The following is a 21,909-nucleotide window of genomic DNA, read 5'->3' as shown; positions in this document are numbered from 1 at the left end:
TGTCAATTTTATTTATCCATTCAAAGAACCAGCTTTTGGCTTTGTTGATTTTTGCTATGGTCCCTTTTGTTTCTTTTGCATTTATTTCTGCCCTAATTTTTAAGATTTCTTTCCTTCTACTAACCCTGGGGTTCTTCATTTCTTCCTTTTCTAGTTGCTTTAGGTGTAGGGTTAGGTTATTTATTTGACTTTTTCCTTGTTTCTTGAGGTATGCCTGTATTGCTATGAACTTTTCCCTTAGGACTGCTTTTAAAGTGTCCCACAGGTTTTGAGTTGTTGTGTTTTCATTTTCATTAGTTTCTATGCAAATTTAGACTTCTTTTTTGATTTCTTCTGTGATTTGTTGGTTATTCAGCAGGGTGTTGATCACCCTCCATACGTTGGAATTTTTAATAGTTTTTCTCCTGTAATTGAGATCTAATCTTACTGCATTGTGGTCAGAAAAGATGCTTGGAATGATTTCAATTTTTTTGAATTTACCAAGGCTAGATTTATGGCCCAGGATGTGATCTATCCTGGAGAAGGTTCCATGTGTGCTTGAAAAAAAGGTGAAATTCATTGTTTGGGATGAAATGTCCTATAGATATCAATTAGGTCTAACTGGTCTATTGTATTGTTTAAAGTTTGTGTTTCCTTGTTAATTTTCTGTTTAGTTGATCTATCCATAGGTGTGAGTGGGGTATTAAAGTCTCCCACTATTATTGTGTTATTGTTAATTTCTCCTTTCATACTTGTTAGCATTTGTCTTACATACTGTGGCGCTCCCGTGTTGGGTACATATATATTTATAATTGTTATATCTTCTTCTTGGATTGATCCTTTGATCATTAGGTAGTGACCATCTTTGTCTCTTTCACAGCCTTTGTTTTAAAGTCTATTTTATTTGATATAAGTATTGCTACTCCTGCTTTCTTTTGGTCCCTATTTGCATGAAAAATCTTTTTCCAGCCCTTCACTTTCAGTCTGTATGTGTCCCCTGTTTTGAGGTGGGTCTCTTGTAGACAACATATGTATGGGTCTTGTTTTTGTATCCATTCAGCCAGTCTTTGTCTTTTGGTTGGGGCATTCAACCCATTTACATTTAAAGTAATTACTGATAAGTATGATCCCGTTGCCATTTACTTTATTGTTTTGGGTTCAAGTTTATACACTGTTTTTGTGTTTCCTGTCTAGAGAATATCCTTAGTATTTGTTGGAGAGCTGGTTTGGTGGTGCTGAATTCTCTCAGCTTTTGCTTGTCTGAGAAACTTTTGATTTCTCCTTCATATTTGAATGAGATCCTTGCTGGGTACAATAATCTGGGCTGTAGGTTATTTTCTTTCATCATTTTAAGTATGTCTTGCCAGTCCCTCCTGGCTTGAAGGGTTTCTATTGAAAGATCAGCTGTTATCCTTATGGGAATTCCCTTGTGTGTTATTTGTTGTTTTTCCCTTGCTGCTTTTAATATTTGTTCTTTGTGTTTGATCTTTGTTAATTTGATTAATATGTGTCTTGGGGTGTTTCACCTTGGGTTTATCCTGTTTGGGACTCTCTGGGTTTCTTGGACTTGAGTGATTATTTCCTTCCCCATTTTAGGGAATTTTTCAACTATTATCTTCTCAAGTATTTTCTCATGGTCTTTCTTTTTGTCTTCTTCTTCTGGGACCCCTATGATTCGAATGTTGTAGCGTTTAATATTGTCCTGGAGGTCTCTGAGATTGTCCTTATTTCTTTTAATTCGTTTTTCTTTTATCCTCTCTGATTCATTTATTTCTACCATTCTATCTTCTAATTCACTAATCCTATCTTCTGCCTCTGTTATTCTACTATTTGTTGCCTCCAGAGTGTTTTTAATTTCATTTATTGCATTATTCATTATATATTGACTCTTTTTTATTTCTTCTAGGTCCTTGTTAAACCTTTTTGCATCTTTTCAATCTTTGTCTCCAAGCTATTTATCTGTGATTCCATTTTGATTTCAAGATTTTGGATCAATTTCACTATCATTATTCGGAATTCTTTATCAGGTAGATTCCCTATCTCTTCCTCTTTTGTTTGGTTTGGTGGGCTTTTATCCTGTTCCTTTACCTGCTGGGCATTCCTCTGTCTCTTCATTTTGTTTAAATTGCTGAGTTTGGGGTGTCCTTTCTGTATTCTGGCAGTTTGTGGAGTTCTCTTTATTGTGGTGTTTCCTCGCTCTGTGTGGGTTTGTACAGGTGGCTTGTCAAGGTTTCTTGGTTAGGGAAGCTTGTGTCGGTGTTCTGGTGAGTGGAGCTGTATTTCTTCTCTCTGGAGTGCAATGAAATATCCAGTAATGAGTTATGGGATGTCTATGATTTTGGGGTGACTTTGGGCTGCCTGTATCTTGGAGCTCAGGGCTGTGTTACTTGCTGCTGGAGAATTTGCTTGGTATGTCTTTCCCTGAAACTTGTTTCGCCCAGAGAGGTTTATAGCATTATATGGAGAAGAGAAGAGTGAGGAGGGAGTTAGAGGTGACCCGAATCAGATGAGGTGCAGTCAATAGAGGAGAGAGTGGGCTATTCAGTAATCTCTTCCTTATGTGCACTCCACAACTAGACCGCTCAGAGTTGTTCACAGAGTTATACAGAGAAGAGAAGAAGGAAGAAGGTGGCAGAGGTGGCCAGGAGGATAAATGGAGGGAATGAAACAGAGGGAGACAGATCCAGCCAGTAATCAGTTCCCTAAGTATTGTCCACCATCTGGAACACACAGAAATTCACAGAGTTGGGTAGAGTAGAGAGGGGTTAGGGAGGAGACACAGGCGACCTAGTGGAGAAAAAGGAGAGTCCAAAGGGAGAGAGAGCAGTTAAGCCAATAATCTCGCTCCCTAGTGAAAAATGGGTACAGAAGATTGGGTTCTTAAAGGTACGAAATTGGTAACAAATACATAAAAGCAAAAATTTAAAATCTAGAGTAGAGTTTGGAATTTCAAAAATATGATGTTAAAGAAAAGAAGAAGGAAAAGAAAGAGAGAAAAAACGAACATACAAAAACAAACAAGGTAACAAAAATTATAAAGAAAATATAGGTACAAAATTGATAACTAATACCAAAAAGCAATAGTTAAAAATCTAGAGTAGAGTTTGGAATTTCAAAAATACAGTGTTAAAAAAAGAAGAAGAAAAAAAAGAGAGAGAAAACAAACAAACAAACAAGAACAAACAAGGTCGCAAAAATTATTAAAAAAAAAAAATACAGGTACAAAATTGGTAACAAATACCAAAAAGCGTAAATTAAAATTCTAGAATAGAGTTTGGAATTTCAGATATACAATGTTATTTAAAAGAAGAAGAGAAAGAAACAGAGAAAAAGAAAAAGAAAAAATAAAAAAGTGTCACAGAAATTATATAAAAACAAAAACAAAAACTATAGGTACAAAATTGATAACAAATACTAAAAAGCTAAAATTAAAAATCTAGAGTAGAGTTTGGAATTTCAAAAATACAATGTTAAAGAAAAGAAGGAAAAGAAAAAAAAGGTAAAAAAATTATTTAAAAAAATATATATATGAAGTTTGCTTTAAAAAAAATAGGGTCTTCTTTTTTTTTTTGCAAAGTATTCGGTTATAAAAGTGGAAATTAAAGGAATAATAGAGGACTTAATTTTTTTTTTTTTTTTTATAGGCTCACTTGTTCAGTCCCACTGAGGGGAGGTAGGGAGGGATGCTGCAAACAAATAACACTGGCGTGTGCTCGCAGTGCCTCAGCCACACTGGGTCTGCCCCCAGTTCACGGCGAGTGTAGCCTCTCTGCGCACGCTGCTCAGGCTCTAGGTTGCTCCGCCACGAACCATCCGCGGCCCACCCTGGGCTGCCTGTACTTCCCAGGTCCAAGCCGCTCAGGTTCAGGCACTCGGGTAGTCCTCAGAGGCGCAGACTCTCAGTTGGGCCTGCGTTTTGTGCCCTTCCCAGATCGGAGCAGCTCAGGTGATGAGGTGTTTTGCGCGCGAGATTGCTGCGACTTACCGCCTCCCCGCAGCTCTGTTATCTAGTTGTGCACCAGCACACCTTCTCAGGCAGATGTTGACTGTCCAGACCCCCAAGAAGTTTTAGTTAGCAAAGAAGCCTGCCTACAGTTTTATAGATAATGTCTCTCTGGGGCTGCGATTGTCCCCTTCCGGCTCTGGCTGCCTATCACCGGAGGGGGATGGTCTGCCGCCAGCTATCTCTGTTCAGTCCTTTGTTCCGTGCGCTGGCCTGGCGGTGTCATAGGTTAGGGCTGGCTTTTCGCGTGGTAGATATCCCACAGTCTAGTTTGCTAGCCCAAATTATTTCGCTCAGATAGTGCTCGGGGTATTTAGGCCAGATTCTTGCGATGCAGCCCGCGCCGCACCTCCCTGCCCAGCCCCCGCTTGCTAATGCCGTATGCAGGCGTCTGCGCTGCTTCTCCACTGGGGGAGTTACCATAGGGCTCGCAATGTGCGGGTTTTAATTATTTATTTTTCCTCCCTGTTATGTTGCCCTCTGTGCTTCCAAGGCTCGGCACAGATTCGGCAGTGAGAAGGTTTCCTGGTGTTTGGAAACTTCTCTCTTTTTAAGACTCCCTTCCTGGGATGGAACTCCGTCCCTCCCTCTTTTGTCCCTTTTTTTGTCTTTTATATTTTTCCCTACCTCCTTTCGAAGACTTGGGTTGCTTTTCTGGGTGCCTGATGTCCTCTGCCAGTTTTCAGAAGTTGTTTTGTGGAATTTACTCGTTGTTTAAATGTGCTTTTGATAAATTTGTGGGGGAGAAAGTGTTCTCCCCGTCCTACTCCTCTGCCATCTTAGCTCCTCCTCCCTTCTGCATTTATTTCTGCCCTAATTGTTAAGATTTCTTTTCTTCTACTTACCCTGGGGATCGTCATTTCTTCCTTTTCTAGTTGCTTTGGTGTAGAGTCAGGTTATTTATTTGACTTTTTCCTTGTTTCTTGAGGTATGCCTGTATTGCTATGAACCTTCCCCTAGCACTGCTTTTACAATGTCTCACAGGTTTTGGATTATTGTGTTTTCATTTTCATTCATTTCTATGCATGTTTTTATTTCTTTTTCTATGTCTTCTGTGATTTGTTGGTTATTCAGCAGGGTGTTGTTCAGCCTCCATATGTTGCAATTTTTAATACTTTTTCTCCTGTAATTGAGATCTAATCTTACTGCATTGTGGCCAGAAAAGATGTTTGGGATGATTTCTTTTTCTTTCTTTTTTTTTTTACTTACCAAGGCTAGATTTATGGCCCAGGGTGTGATTTCTTTGGTATTATTGTTCTCAGTTTCTGGCTGACTCATCTGGCTGGCATGAGGTTTGATTTTATTTTGATTATAGATATCCTACTGTTCTGCTGTGGCTTCTTGTTTGTCTTTGGGCATGGGGTATCTTTTTTTGGTAGGTATCCTCCTGTCAATGTTTATTCAACAGCTGATTGTGACTTTAATGCTCTCACAGGAGGAGATGTACACACATTCTTTTACTCCAACATGTTGAACTGGAAGTCAAAAACATTGAAAATTTAAAAGTTAAGATTTAGTCCTTGAGAAAGTCAACTATTAATACAAGAATCATTTTATATTGCTTGGATATCATGCAGATTATTTAATGCATTAACTATGAATAATCCGTAATTATATTTTATGGACTTTTCTACAAAGAGTGATAATATAAATTGCAAAGGAAAGGAGAAAATTGCTTAATAGCCAATAACTATGAAATGAGTGACATCTCAAGGGTGTTTTTGAGAAACATTTACTCTGGATTGCTAATTCTATGCATACTTTCCTGAAGCTATCTAGAATTGTTTTAGACCACAAGTTGAAGTAAAAAAAAATTAGTGACATTGGCGTGTAACTTTCACACATTGTGGGGTTCCTACTCAGCATTTAATTAGAATCATGATTAAATTATTCCTTGTCTTCAGAACTTTTCCTGAGGAGAGAACATACTTGAACGTTTCACAAGATAAGAGAGCTTTGCTACTTAAACTATTAAAATCGTTGGAACAATTATGGTGGGACCTTTTATCATTTGCTGAATGTCCTTGTGTCTTAAAATTCATTATTTAATTCTGTCACAATTAGTAGCTACAAAAAAGTTAAAAACTTTAATTATAAATTATAATAGAAAATCTATGAATATTTATGTTTCTTGTGATGGATACATTACAGTTTCCTATAGACTTGCTGCTGCTTCTGCTGCTAAGTCGCTTCAGTCATGTCCGACTCCTAGCGACCCCATGGACTGCAGCCTACCAGGCTCCTCCATCGATGGGATTTTCCAGGCAAGAGTACTGGAGTGGGGTGCCATTGCCTTCTCTGATAGACTTGCTAGTTTGTGGTAATTATTCTGTTGCATTTGTTGGTCTTCTGTATTAAAAGTAACTCTGCACTTTGGATTGCCAGTATTTTTAGTGTTTAAGGCAGAGGAAATGGACCATTGGCTATTTTTAGCATTTGAGCTTGAAACTATTAATATTTTTGGCTTATACATTTTGGTAACATTATAGCAATAGGGGTTCTCTTTTCTTCCTTCCTTTTTTTTTTTTTAATGCTCATTGTGACACACAAAATCTTATTTCCCTGACCAGGGATGGAACCCTCACCCTTTCAGAGGAAGTTCTAATCACTGGACCACCAGGGAATCCCTATTTTCTAAATTTTTAATTGGTTGATTTCAGTTTATTAAATTGATCTATTTACATAAATTGCAGCAAAATCTTAGAATTTTCACTACCTAAAATTATAAAATGTAACATCAGGCAATTTTTTAACTATAATGTCTACCTTAATGATAAGACACCCTTTGGCCTTAGGAAATTATTTATATAACATATCCTCCATGAAAGTGTCAGTTTATTATTTTTAAAAAATGGCTTCCTTTATTCTGTATGATAATGAGCCCCAGGTACCTTACATTGTAGATTCTATTATACAACTGATTCTGTGAGTGTGTGTGTGTATAATTGTATTCTAAAACTTATAAAAACTTAACCCTTTCACTGTGAGATTCTTTGGTAATTGATTCATTTAGCTGTTCTGCAAACTGAGTCACTCATATTAGGAAAATATTCCAGTAATTATTTTATAGCACCATCTTTTTCTTGTTATGAAAAAGTTTACTGCAGTACAGATTTCCCATTTTTTAAAAGATTTGACAAAGGAGGCAAGAATATACAATGGATTAAAGACAATCTCTTTAACAAGTGGTGCTGGGAAATCTGGTCAACCATTTGTAAAAGAATAAAACTAGAACACTTTCTAACACCATACACAAAAATAAACTCAAAATGGATTAAAGATCTAAACGTAAGACCAGAAACTATAAAACTCCTAGAGGAGAACATAGGCAAAACACTCTCTGACATACATCACAGCAGGATCCTGTATAACCCACCTCCCAGAATATTGGAAATAAAAGCAAAAGTAAACAAATGGGACCTAATTAAACTTAAAAGCTTCTGTACAACAAAGGAAACTATTAGCAAGGTGAAAAGGCAGCCTTCAGAATGGGAGAAAGTAATAGCAAATGAAGCGACGGACAAACAACTAATCTCAAAAATATACAAGCAACTCCTACAGCTCAACTCCAGAAAAATAAATGACCCAATCAAAAAATGGGCCAAAGAACTAAATAGACATTTCTCCAAAGAAGACATACAGATAGCTAACAAACACATGAAAAGATGCTCAACATCACTCATTATCAGAGAAATGCAAATCAAAACCACCATGAGGTACCATTTCACGCCAGTCAGAATGGCTGCGATCCAAAAGTCTACAAGCAATAAATGCTGGAGAGGGTGTGGAGAAAAGGGAACCGTCTTACACTGTTGGTGGGAATGCAAACTAGTACAGCCACTATGGAGAACAGTGTGGAGATTCCTTAAAAAAATGGAAATAGAACTGCCTTATGACCCAGCAACCCCACTGCTGGGCATACACACTGAGGAAACCAGAAGGGAAAGAGACACGTGTACCCCAATGTTCATCGCAGCACTGTTTATAATAGCCAAGACATGGAAGCAACCTAGATGCCCATCAGCAGATGAATGGATAAGAAAGCCGTGGTACATATACACAATGGAGTATTACTCAGCCATTAAAAAGAATACATTTGAATCAGTTCTAATGAGGTGGATGAAACTGGAACCTCAAGAAGTGCAAAATAAGGTTTGAAATCAGAGCTGAGAAACAGCAATGAAAAATTTGGAGTCAGAAATAGCTGTGGCATTGACACAGAATCCTGAACTTTAAATTCTGTGATTCAGTTTGGAAGGGATTAGATTGCAGACAACATAATATGCATTGGAAAAAATTAGAGAGCATAGAGAATGAAATAAAATATGTATTAGATCGAAAAGAACGGAATGCTAACATAGGAGAAGACTGCATTGCAGTGAAGAGAGAAGAGAGTTCAGGGTTTCAGTTTAGAGATCATGGCTGATTAACAATTTCCAGATGCTACCTAGCTTCAGGAAGAGGCAAGTCATTTAAAATTCAAATTCTCATCTGAAAATTTAGCACTGGGCTCAGGACACCTCACCACCTATGTAAACAATCTTATAAATAAATGAATGAATAAAATCATCACTCATCTCTCCTTGACAGTAGGACTATTCAAGAGGATAGAAATATAAAGAATGTAAAGTATTCATATAGTAATATTAATAATCTATTAACTGAGAAAGGGAATTTTGAAGCAGTATATCCTTATTATGTGTATCTAATATATGTGTGTGTGTTTGTCAATGTGAAAGATCAATTGAAATTTGTACAGACCTACTAACATGAGCTTGAAGCCAAATAGAGATGGTCTTTCCCATAATACATCAGTTGGTAAAGAATCTACTCACAGAAGACCTCATTTCAATTCCTGGGTCAGGAAGATCCACTGGAGAAGGGATAGGCTACCCATTCCAGTATTCTTGGGCTTCCCTGGTGGCTCAGCTGTTAAAGAATCCCCCTGCAATGTGGGAGACCTGGGTTCAATCCCTGGGTTGGCAAGATCCTCTGAAGAAGGGAATAGCTACCCACTCCAATATTGTTGCCTGTAAAATTACATGGACTCTATCCTTCGTGGGGTCACAAAGAGTCAGACATGACTGAGATCTTAATGACCCAAATAACCACAATGATGTGGTCACTCACCTACACCAGACATTCTGGGGTGTGAATTCAAATGTGCCCTATGAAAAACTTACTATGAACAAAGCTAGTGGAGGTGATGGAATTCCAGCTTTGCTATTTCAAATCCTAAAAGATTATACTGTTAAAGTGCTGTACTCAATATGTCCACAAATTTGGAAAACTCTGTAGTGACCACAGAACTAGAAAAGTTCAGTTTTCATTCCAATCCCAAAGAAAGATAATGGCAAAGAATGTTCAAACTACCATACAATTGTGCTCATTTCACATGTTAGCAAAGTTTTGCTAAAAAATCCTTCATGATAGGCTTCAGCAGTATGTGAACCTAGAACTTCCAGATGTACTTGTTGGATTTTGAAGAGGTAGAGGAACCAGAAATTGCCCAAATTTTTTGGGGTCATGGAGAAAGCAAGGGAATTACAGAAAATATATATCTACTTCTGCTTCACTGGCTATGCTAAACCCTTTGGTTGTGTGGATTGCAGCATTGAAAATTCCTTAAATACATGGGAGTACCAGATTGTCTTACCTATCCCCTGAGAAATCTGCATGTAGGACAAGAAGTAACAGTTAGAACCAGATATGAAACAACTGGCTGGTTCCAAATTGGGAAAGGAGTACAATAAACTTGTATATTGTCACCTGGCTTATTTGACTTATATGCAGAGTACATCATATTAAATTCCAGGCCTATGAATCACAAGCTGGGAACAACATTTCCAGGACAAATACCAACAACTTCAGATATGCAGGTGACACCAATCTAATAGAAGAAAATAAAGAGGAACCAAAGAGCCTCTTGATGAGGGTAAAAAAGGAAAGTGATAAAGGTGGCTTGAAAATCAACTTTAAAACAACAAAGATTATGGAATCTGGTTCCATCACTCATGGCAAATAGAAGGGGAAGAAGGAGAAGCCATGACAGAGTTGTTTTTCGCCCCCCACCCCTTGGGTTCTAAAATTACTGAAGATGGTGACTGCAGCCATGAAATTAAAAGACACTTGTTTTTTGGAAAGAAAGGTATGACAAACCTAGACAGTGCATTAAAAGGCAGAGACATCATTTTGTTGATAAATGTTCGTATAGTCAAATCTTTGTTTTTTCCAGTAGTCATGTATGGATATGAAAATTTGATTATAAAGAAGGCTGAGCACTGAAAAGCAGATGCTTTTGAATTGTTTCTGGAGAAGACTCCTAAGTGTCTCCTGGACTGCAAAGACACCAAACCAGTCAACCCTAAGGGAAATCAACCCCGAATATTCAGTAAGAATACTGCTGCTGAAGCTGAAGCTCCAATACTTCATTCACCTGATGAGAAGAACCGACTCTTTGGAAAAGACTCTGTTGCTGAAAAAGATTGAAGGCAAAAAGAAGGGGGTGGTAGAGGATGAGATGGTAAGATAGCATCATCAGCTCAATGGACATGAATTTGGGCAACTTTGTCCTCCAGGAAATAGTGGAGGACAGAAGTGTCTAGTGTGCTACACTCCAAGGAATCACAAAGACTTGGACACAACTTAGCAACTAAACAACAACACATAATAGAGATATTTGGATCAGACTTTCTGGAAATATCGGAGAGATGGACTTTAAAAATTCATCTCTTGGGCATTTCATAGGATTCTGAGAAATAATTTTTAATTTAGAATATAGAGGCATATGAGACAGTTGAAGAAAAACAGTCAAGTTTAAGTTAAGAAAAACAGAAGTCTGAATAAAGAACCAGGATATTGACATTTAATAGTTAACGTCAAGATGTCTACAAAGAATATTGAGAAGAAATGACCATGAATAAGGTAACAGAATTCACATGGTGCAAGTCAGCACTGCCAGAGAGTCAGCAAATAAAAAGAGTAGGTTTTTGACGTGGAGCCTTGGTAGGTGACTGGTCTAATAATCTGCAGTTGTGAAGTTTTATGGCCTTGGACATGCTCTGTGTCCGATTCTTAGGTAAAAATAGGGAAAATAGTGTTGCAACATATGTTTCAAAGAAACTATTCTAAAAACAACGCAAAGTATCTGAAACAGTCAAAATTTAAGAAATGATAGTAAAAAATTGCTGTCCAATATGATGCCTGTACCCAAAATCTGGGACTGAGATGAAGAGAAGTAATAAACCAAGGTTATATAATCCAAGACTGGCCCAGCTCTCCAAATTTTAAATTCACTAATTCAGAGTTAATTGTCTTACATGTTTTGGTAATGTAAGAAATAATTATATTGGGGTTTTAGGAATCTATAACATAAAGAATGCATTTGTAGCCGAAGTAGTGAAAAGGGTGAGAAAGGTTCTGGACTCCTCATTCTTACTCATTTCCTATATCTAAATAATCACCTTGAGCTGATATACTTTGACTCTGGTTCTTTTTCTCACTTCCAATTTTTCATTTCAAGATAATGAAGTGAAGATATTTATATTCCTTTCTTCTCTGTCCCTATCTCTCTTCCAATTGTATGAATATTCAAGTAGAGGAAATGAATCTGTATTCCTTTATTTTTCTAAGATTAAAACTAAGGAAAATAAATACAATTATATCTTTGGCAAAACTAGGACATTTACAATACCAAACCACAACATGAGTGAACAGAGAGCAGAGGGAGGGTGAGAGAGCACAAGCTGAGAAAGAGCCTACCCTTTCTCAGTAGATACCACTGAGAGCAACTGGATTTGCTGGAAAAACTCATGATGGACTTGATCATACAAAGAGCTAGAGGTACTGAAAATAAGAACTTGTTTGAAAATATGTTTATTTATTTTAATTGCATGGGTCATCTGAGTTAATTTAGTCAGAGGATGCTTTTTCCCCATACATAGAAGACTACAGGTACAGAAATAAAGCCAAAATGCAAAAAGACTTTTTTTTAATAAACTATTTTTTAGCTTTATTGAAGCATAATGACACAAAAACATTTAATAAATATATTTTGATGAGTTTGCATATATGTAAACAGTCATGATACCATCACCAGAACCAAGATACTACATAGCTATCATCTCCGAAAATTTTCTTTAGTCCTTTTGCATTTTTTTCCCCTTTTTCAGGTAAGAATGCTTAACATAAGCTACATTCTCTTTACAAATTTTAGAGTGCACAATGCTGTTAACTACAGGTACTATGGTGTACAGCAAACCTCTAGAGCTTGTTTGGGATACCTGAAACCTTATATACATTCAAAAACTGTACATTCCCCCCTCCTCCCAGCCCCTGGAAAACACCCTTCCATTCTCTGCTACTAGAAGTTTAACTGTTTTAGAAACTGATAGTAGTGATATCACATAGTGTTTGTCCTTCTGTGACTGGTTTATTTCACTTAGCATAATCTCCTGTATATACGTCATTTTTTTTTTTTTTTTGCAAAAGACAAGATTTCCTTCTTTAGTAAGGTTGATAATATTCCATTGTATGTATATGCAATATTTTCTGTATCTGTTCTTTATAGATGCACTTTGAGTTGTTTTCATATTTGACAATGGTAAATAATGTGGAAATTAATAGAGGGCTGCAGATAATTTTTGAGACCCTGATTTAAATTCTTTTGGCTATATGTCAAACAGTGGGATTGCTATGGTAGTTCTGTTTTTAATTTTTTAAGAACCTCTATAATATTTTCCATAGTGACTGCAACATACTACATTTTGATGTCTAAGGGTTTCAATTTCTCCACAGGCTCACCAACACTTTTTGTTTTCTTTGTTTTTCAAATAATTACCACCCTAATAACTGCAAGTTATAACTCTTAGCACTTATTGACACGATCATATGACTTTTTAATCTTTCATTCTGTTATTGTGATGTATCAGATTGATTGATTTGTAAATACTGAACCATCCTTGCATGCTTTATGATTCTATTAATGTGCTGTAGCATGCAGTTTTATTGTGAATTTTTGCACCAATGTTCATTGTTGATTTTCAGTCACCCAGTCATGTCTGACTCTTCATGACCCCGTGGACTGCAGCACAATATTGTAGTTTTTCTTTCCTTTTAGTGTCTTTTTCTGGCTTTGGTTTCAGGGCAATGCTGGCTTCAAAAATGAGTTTGGAAATATTTTCTTCTCTTATTTTTTGGAGGAGTTTGAGGAGGACTGGCATTAATTCTTCTTAAAATGTTTGATAGAAGCTGGTCTTGAACTTTTCTTTATTCTGAAATGTTAATTACTTATTTAATCTCCTTATTCATTTTTTTAATCTGTTCAGATTTTCAATTTCATAGTGATTCAGTTTTTCCAATTTGTATATTTCCAACAATGCATATATTTCTCCTATATTATCTAACTTGTCTGATAATTATTCCTAATAATCTTTTATGATGGTTTCTAAAAGATATTTCTGTTGCATGAGTTGTCAAGAAGACATTACTAAGTGAAATAAGCCAATCTCAGAAAGACAAATATTTCATGACTCCACTTATATGAGGTATCTAAATTGTTCAAAATCATAGAAACAAAGAATAGAATGGTGGTTGCCAGGGGCTGTGGGGAGAGGGAATAGAAAAGTTGCTGTTTAACAGGTACAGAGGTCCAATAATGTAAGATGAGTAAGTTCTAGAAATATGTACAACATTCTGCATGCAGTTAAAATTACTGCATTTTGCCCTTAAACCTATGTTAGGGGTGTAGATCTCATGGTAAATGCCATTACCACAATAAAAAATGCTTTAGAGACCTTTCATTGTTGGAATAGAATAACAACTCATTGTTTCTAAATTAGAAACAATTCCATAATGCAAATGTATAAAAGTAAAAAGAGAGCATTGTATTTTGCATAGAACACATATTTTGTGTTGAAAATAAAATTAAAAGTAAAAATAAAAGCCTTTCTTATGATTTTAACTGGGATAAAAATTTGAGAACATTTTTTTTTTTTCTCAAATCACAATACACTCCTCTGGAAATATCCAGGTTATGAACAATTTTTAGGAAGTTTTAAATCACATTATGTTTATGTCTCACTAAATAGAGCATATTTGAATTGAATTAAGACAATACTATTCAACTATTTTTAAAAAACAAAGTCATCTACAAATGTTGACATTTTTTTATGAACATTGGTCTGTATATACAAAGGACAAAACATCAGTAGTAGGCCAAGACTTGGCAGCTGAGAGCCTTAGTGGCTAATAAGATCTATATTTATTTTATATTATAAAATAATACGACAAGGACAATTTTTCAATATTTGCATTTATTATAAACTAAATAATTGAGAAATAAATATTTTGGCTTCTACTTACACATTTCTCAAACATGCTGTGGATCTAAGCAGACATAGTAAAGGCAAGAGCTTCTAATTGGGTATGTATGGGTATGTATCCCATACAATGCTTCTTCCAAATTTTGCTTACTTTTGCTTTATGCAGGTATCAAATTAGGGGTTTACAGATTTATCAATGGGTTTTTAAAGAGTGAAAATTCAACTGGGGTAATATTCAGCAATGATGATGAAGTTAAATTGGTTAACTGTGGGATGAAGTTTTAAGAGAGCAGAGTGGAAAACTCTGGGGATGAAAGTAATGGAAAGAGATTGAAACTGGAAATAGGGAATCCTAAAAATATGGGAATAAGAGTATATTAGAGAATACGAGAGAATAGGAATATATGAGAGACTTATACATTTGGGGCAGAGACCTAGTATTATGAAAATATAAGGTATAATTAAATGAGACAAAATTTGGCAACAGAGCCAGTCAGTAGTAGTTTGTAGGAATTCTCTCTCTGATCTTTGAGGATTTGATTATTCTGGAATACAATATTATCCTAAGGTAAAATTAGCATCTGGAGTACTGTTGTTCCATTATTATTATTATTTAAATTATTCTTCCATTTCTGCAATCAAGTTTAAATAAGCAATGTGTGTGTGTGTGTGTGTTAGTAGCTCAGGTGTGTCTGACTCTTTGTGACCCCAGAGACCATAGCCTGATAGGCTCCTCTGTCCATGGAATTCTCCAGGCAAGAATATATTGTAGGCAGATTCTTTACCATCTGAGCCATCAGAGAAGCCCTTAATTAGGTATTAAGTCCTGTTAATTGCATCTCTCTCATCTCTAGGCTCTCTCTTCTCCTCTCACCATTTTTATGCCACTGGTTTAGTTTAAAAAGGTGACGCTAAGAATAACTAAAAACCATCATATAAATGCTCGGTTGGTTTCTCTAACATCCAAATCCTCGAAATTATTTTCTTGCTGAACTTGTCTTCTTACTGTCAATGAAATATCTAGACATTTCATATAAGTAATGCTTATGATCTGGAAAGGTTCTAGCATCATTTCCTGTTACATTCATTAAAGCAAGGTTTTGATACCACCAAACTCTGCAGTTCTCAACAATGTAATGCAATTCTCAAGCTCTAATGCATTAGAATATGCCTTTGCTCAAAGTTTTCTCTACTTCTCTCTAACTTTGAACATGCCATGTAGACTTAGGCTCACTCTTTAAGATGTAACACATTTTGTTTTATATATTTGTTTACTTATCTATCTCTCCTGTTCCATGAGTTCATTGACAGTTATTGTCCTTGCTTAATTTTTATCTACAATCCTGTTCCTGTTACATAGTAGATGAATAACTCTCTGTTGAGTCAATAATTGAATAAAATGATCTTTATTGAACTTTGTCATTGAAAAATCTGAGGACAATTTTTGCAATTTTTTTAAATGATCAAAGAAAATCAATTACCTAAATTATCTGTATAGAGTTAACAATATATATTATAGGCAATGTCTGCAAAGCTAGGCAACAAAATTGATCCATGAATTTCAATAAGTGCTTCTAATATCCATTTAATCTCACATTCCTCTTTTGGAAAGAAAGAATTCAGGACAAAATTCTACTGATCCATTTGGCATGCTCAGTAATAGTAATCACTTTGAGATTGCAGGTGGAGAAACTGCCTGTTCAATGTCAAATTTGAAGACTCTGGAGGAAATAATGATACATGTTGGGTGTGGGCAGGACAGTCATTCCTTTGTCTTTTCATCATTTCCATTAGAATCAGGCACTACATGTCAGGATAGTAGCTTTGATGAAAGAGTTATGTTAAGGCTTAATCTAGATAAAGCACAGATAATACTGAACTGTCAGTGGAAACAGAGACTGTGAACTGAAATAAAGCCATCATTCCTCTGCAACGATATGGTAACTTTCTGCAATTTTGAAGACATGAAATGAATTTTAATTCCTCAGATCATTTGCTTGTGAAATGATAGCATATATACTTTGAAAATCAAACACACCTATGCTGTATTGTTCATGTTTCAAGATGTAATGTGTGCAATTGTTTTGATTTATAAACTCAGGTATCAATTACTCATGGCACCTCCATTTTTCCTGTCTTGAAATAATATTGTATTTTTTTGCTAATGTGACCTCTTTAATTCCTTATGAACTATTAATTTTGGTTGCATGACTTATCTCATTTAAATACAAAAGGAAATCACCCTGAAAGTGGCTATTTTACTAATCAGTAGAATTATATACTGTGATGCAAATCTCAAACTCTGATGTCCATTTTTTTTAACATTTCTGTTGGATAAAATAATCTACTTTTGTTAACAACCAGTGGGAATGCTTAATGGGTATAATTAAATAGTACTTAGTCAAGGGACTACTCAAAAGCTATGCTGACTATGAAAAAAGTCTTCTGTTCTCCTCACCCCTCCTTTATTGAAATACTATTGCAATTTAGAAGAGATATGTCAATAATCAGTGAGTAACAGGGCCTATAATATGATCTTTAAAAGTATTAAACTCATAATTATAAAAATGATCTTTATAAAAAGTCAATGAAGTTATTCAAAAAAAAAAAAAAACTTCACAGATGGCCTGCTTAGAATTAACTCTAATAAACCAATCATTTCAACATAGAAGATAAAACTATTAAGGCATATTTTTTCATTTTTATTTGTCCTTCTATTGCCATGTATTTCTTCTTCCCTTCCATCCTTTCTTTTGTCCTTATTTCTCCTTTCCTTTGTATATATATATTTTATATTTCCCACATTTGCTTGTCATTTACAAACACTTTTTTCCCTTTACCTTCCATTACATGGTTTTCTATTTTCTTCTTAAAAATGAAAGTGCCTTAGGTTTTCTGAAAATAATAGATTATTAAATATAAATTATGTAATCACACTTCCCTGGTTGCTCAGTGATGAAAAGAATGTGCCTGCAATGCAGGAGAGGTGAGTTCAATCCCTGGGTCAGGATAAGCCCCTGGAGAAGGAAATGGTAGCCCACTCCAGTAACTTGGCTATGAAATCCCGTGACCAAAATAGCCTGGCAGGCTACAGTCCATGGAGTCACAAAGACTTGGACATGGCTTAGAAATTAAAGAACAACAATTATGTGATCACACAAGGAAATCATTTACTTAGGTTTATCTTTATAATTGTTGGCACTATGAAATTTGAAAGAAATATAGAACTTAAACCCTGTATTTGAATTTATATTATGAACTTATATACTAGTAAGCAATTAAGATACACAAACGAGTAGGTGCAGCTTCAAGCAATCTGTGATGGACACCAGTGGCACGAAGTGCAGTTAGTATTAATGCAAAAGATCTCTTTAGGCTGTCATTCTGATGGGTTAGATGCAAAATTAATAGAAATACTCTGAACAATATCAAATGATAACATATATTTTAATGATGTGAAGGTCATTTATAGGATGAAGAAAAGACCATAATAGTTCCACCTATTTAACACTCACATTTAAAAGTCAGAAAGTACAACAGTTCATGTAATTAACACTCTAAATAGTCTTTGGTATGAATACACTGTGCTTAAAAAAATAACCCTGAAGTATTCTTCTCAATTTGTTTATTGGATTTTAAACAGACCTGTCACTATTGATCACTCTTGCCATTTTATACTGTGTTTAGCAACTGAATGCAGAAAGCTGTATATTAGAAATCAAATCAATACTGTTGTTAAAAACATGGTAGCATCAAGAATAGCTTTTATAAGAAAAGGAATTTTCTCTAGATTAAAGTAAGATAAAAGAGCAGCCATCTTTCTGGCCACCAAGGCAGAGAGAGGTAAAAAGAGATACTCATCTGCACAGTTGTACAATTGTGCATTCATTGTACTCATTTCACTCACTATCAAAGTAACTGATGTACAATTGTGCTAGCTCACACGCTAGCAAAAAAAATGCTCAAATTTTTCTAAGCAAGGCTTCAACGGTATGTGAACCATGAACTTCCATATGTTCAAGCTGAATTTAGAAAAGGCAGGGGAACCAAAGATCAAATTGTCAACATCTATTGGATCATTGACAGCAAGCCACTCCAGTACTCTTGCCTAGAAAATCCCATGGACGGAGGAGCCTGGTAGGCTGCAGTCTATGGGGTCACTATGAGTCAGACACCACTGAGCGACTTCACTTTCACTTTTCACTTTCATGCATTGGAGAAGGAAATGGCAACCCATTCCAGTGTTCTTGCCTGGAGAATCCCAGGGACAGAGGAGCCTGGTGAGCTGCCGTCTCTGGGGTCGCACTGAGTCAAACACAACTGAAGAGACTTAGCAACAGCAGCAGCAGCCTTGGATCATTGAAAAAGCAAGAGAGATCCAGAAAATCATCTACTTCTGCTCTATTAACTATGCCAAAGCCTTTCACTGTGTGGATCACAACAAACTATGGAAAATTCTTCAAGAGATAGGAATACCAGGCCACCTTACCTGCCTCCCGAGAAATCTGTATGCAGGTCAAGAAGTAACAGAACTGGTGATGGAACAACAGACTGGTTCCAAATTTGGAAAGCAGTATGTCAAGGCTGTATATTGTCACCCTGCTTATTTAACTTATATGAAGAGTTCATCATGTGAAATGCCTGGCTGGATGAAGTACAACTGGAATCAAGATTGCCAGGTGAAATATCAATAACCTGAGATATGCAGATGACGCCATCCTTATGGCAGAAAGCAAAGAAGATCTAAAGAGGCTTTTGATAAAAGTGAAAGAGGAGAGTGAAATAGTTGGTAAAACTCAACATTCAAGAACCTAAGATCATGGCATCGGGTCCCATCACTATATGGCAAATACATGGGGAGACAATGGAAACAGTGACATATTTTATTTTGGGGGTCTCCAAACACTGCAGATTGTGACTGCAGCCATGAAATTAAAAGACCCTTCCATAGTTTGGAAGGAAAGCTATGACCAATCTAGACAGCATATTAAAAAGCAGAGACCTTACTTTGCCAACCTAGGTCCATCTAGTCAAAACTATATTTTTTTCCAGTAGTCATATATGGATATGAGAGTTGGAATATAAAGAAAGCTGAGAGCCAAATAATTGATGCTGTGGTGTTGGAGAAGAGTCTTGAGAGTCCCTTGGACTGCAAGGAGATCAAACCTGTCAATCCTAAAGCAGATCAGTCCTGAATATTCATTGAAAGTACTAATGCTGAAGCTGAAGCTCCAATAATTTGGCCACCTGATGGGAAGGGTTGATGCATTGGAAAAGACCAGACTGTGATGCTGTGAATCATTGGAGGCAGGAAGAGAAGGGGACAACAGAGGATGAGATGGTTGAATGGCATCAAATATGGACTTGAGTTTGAGGAAGCTCCAGGAATTGGTTATGGACAAGGAAGCCTGGCATGCTGCAGTCCATGGAGTCACAAAGAGTCGAATATGACTGAGCAACTGACTGACTGAACTGACTCAGATAAAATACTTAGCAAACAACCTTATATAATACATGAAGACAGACATTGTATTTGTCATGTAAGGCAATGGCACCCCACTCCAGTACTCTTGCCTGGAAAATTTCATGGATGGAGGAGCCTTGTGGGCTACAGTCCATGGGGTCGCTAAGAGTCAGACACGACTGAGTGACTTCACTTTCACTTTTCACTTTCATGCATTGGAGAAGGAAATGGCAAACCACTCCAGTGTTCTTGCCTGGAGAAGCCCAGGGACGGGGGAGCCTGGTGGGCTGCCGTCTGTGGGGTCGCACAGAGTTGGACACGACTGAAGCGACTTAGCAGCAGCAGTACATAATGATATTACTACATATTTAGTGATTTAAAATAACATATTTATAACTTTACAGTTTCTGTGGGTAAAAAGTTCATGAAACAGCTCAAATGAGTCCTCAGTTTAGGGTTTGACTGAATCAAGGTGTTTACTGGGCTGTGAGCTCATTCAAGGCTCGATTCTACTTCCTATCTCCCTTAGGTTGTTGGTAGCATTCAGTTCCTTCCAGGCTGCTGAACTAGGGACATCTATTTTTATTTGGCTGGTTCTCTCTGTACATTGGTTCACAACATGGCAGTTGCCTTCTCCAGAGCCATCAGACTAGAGTCATACAACCTTCATGTTACAATCTTATATGACATTATGACATTATATATATATATATATATATATATATATATAAACACATACATCTTTTCATCTTTGCTTTGTTACTGGTGAGGTCCTATATATACTTCTAATATAAAAATGTAGTTTCAATGCAGGAGATGCAGGTTATATCCCTGGGTTGGGAAGACCCCTGGAAAAAGAAATGGCCACCCACTTCAGTATTTGCCTGGAAACCCCCACAGATAGAAGAACCTGGAAGGCTACAGTCCACTGAGTCACAAAGAGTCAGATACAACTGAAAAACTGAGCACACATATACCCTTACTTATAATAAAGGTAAAAGGCCCCATGCAAGTGTGTGAATATCAGGAGACTGGGACCATAAAGCCCACCTTAAAGTTTACACCCCACAAACATTATAAATCAGTTATAACCAAAACAAGAGAAAAAACAAATTGCTTGTGTATGAATATTATTTCATTCAGTTCAATAAGGGGTCAACAACCACTCAGAATTATTGGACATTATGGGAAGTAGATGGGGAAACAGTGGAAGCAGTCAGACCTTATTTTGGGGGGCTCCAAAATCACTGCAGATGGCTACTGCAGCCATGAAATTAAAAGACACTTGCTCCTTGGTAGGCAAGTTATGACCAACCTAGACAGCATATTAAAAAGCAGAGACATTACTTTGTCAACAATTGTCCATCTAGTCAATGCTATGTTTTTTCCAGTAGTCATTTATGGATGTGAGGTTTGGACCATAAAGAAGGTTGAGCACTGAACTATTTATGCTTTTAAACTGGGGTATTGGAGAAGACTCTTAAGAGTCCCTTGGACAGCAAGGAGATCAAACCAGTCAATCCTAAAGGAAATCAGTCCTGAATATTCTTTGGAAGCACTGATGCTGAAGCTAAAGCCCCAATACTTTGGCCACCTGATGCAAAGAACAGACTCACTGGAAAAGTACCTGATGCTGGGGAAGATTGAAGGAAGGAGGAGAATGGGATGACATAGGATGAGATGGTTGGATAACATCACCAACTCGTTGGATATGAGTTTGAGAAGACTCTGGGTGTTGATGATAGACATGGAAGACAGGGGTTACAAAGAGTTGGACACAACTGATGGCCTGAACCGACTGCCTAAGGAAGGTAGTACTTTCATAATTTTTAAATAAGCTAGTAGACTCAAAATGTTTATAACATATTTTGTATGCCGAGTTGAAAATAGGAATTTCATTTTCCTCCTGATTACAAGATCTATTCTTCAAACTTTCTTACAAAATATTCTACCATAAACATAATGGGAAAAAATATATAAATACATCTAAATGTCTCTTTGAAACATGGAGTAAAATAGTTAGTATGTCTACTGAATGGTAAAGAGGAGAATAATCTCACACAAGGAAGTACATCCTTCCTTGTGAATGGGCATATAAAGTAGACTGTTCCATAATAATTGTCAAAGCAGCAGCAAAGTAC

The sequence above is a fragment of the Bos indicus x Bos taurus genome, chromosome 9 (assembly GCF_003369695.1).
Source record: "Bos indicus x Bos taurus breed Angus x Brahman F1 hybrid chromosome 9, Bos_hybrid_MaternalHap_v2.0, whole genome shotgun sequence".
NCBI classification, from domain to species: Eukaryota; Metazoa; Chordata; class Mammalia; order Artiodactyla; family Bovidae; genus Bos; species Bos indicus x Bos taurus.
The sequence above is the reverse complement of the archived record's forward strand: the minus strand, read 5'-3'. Positions refer to the sequence as shown.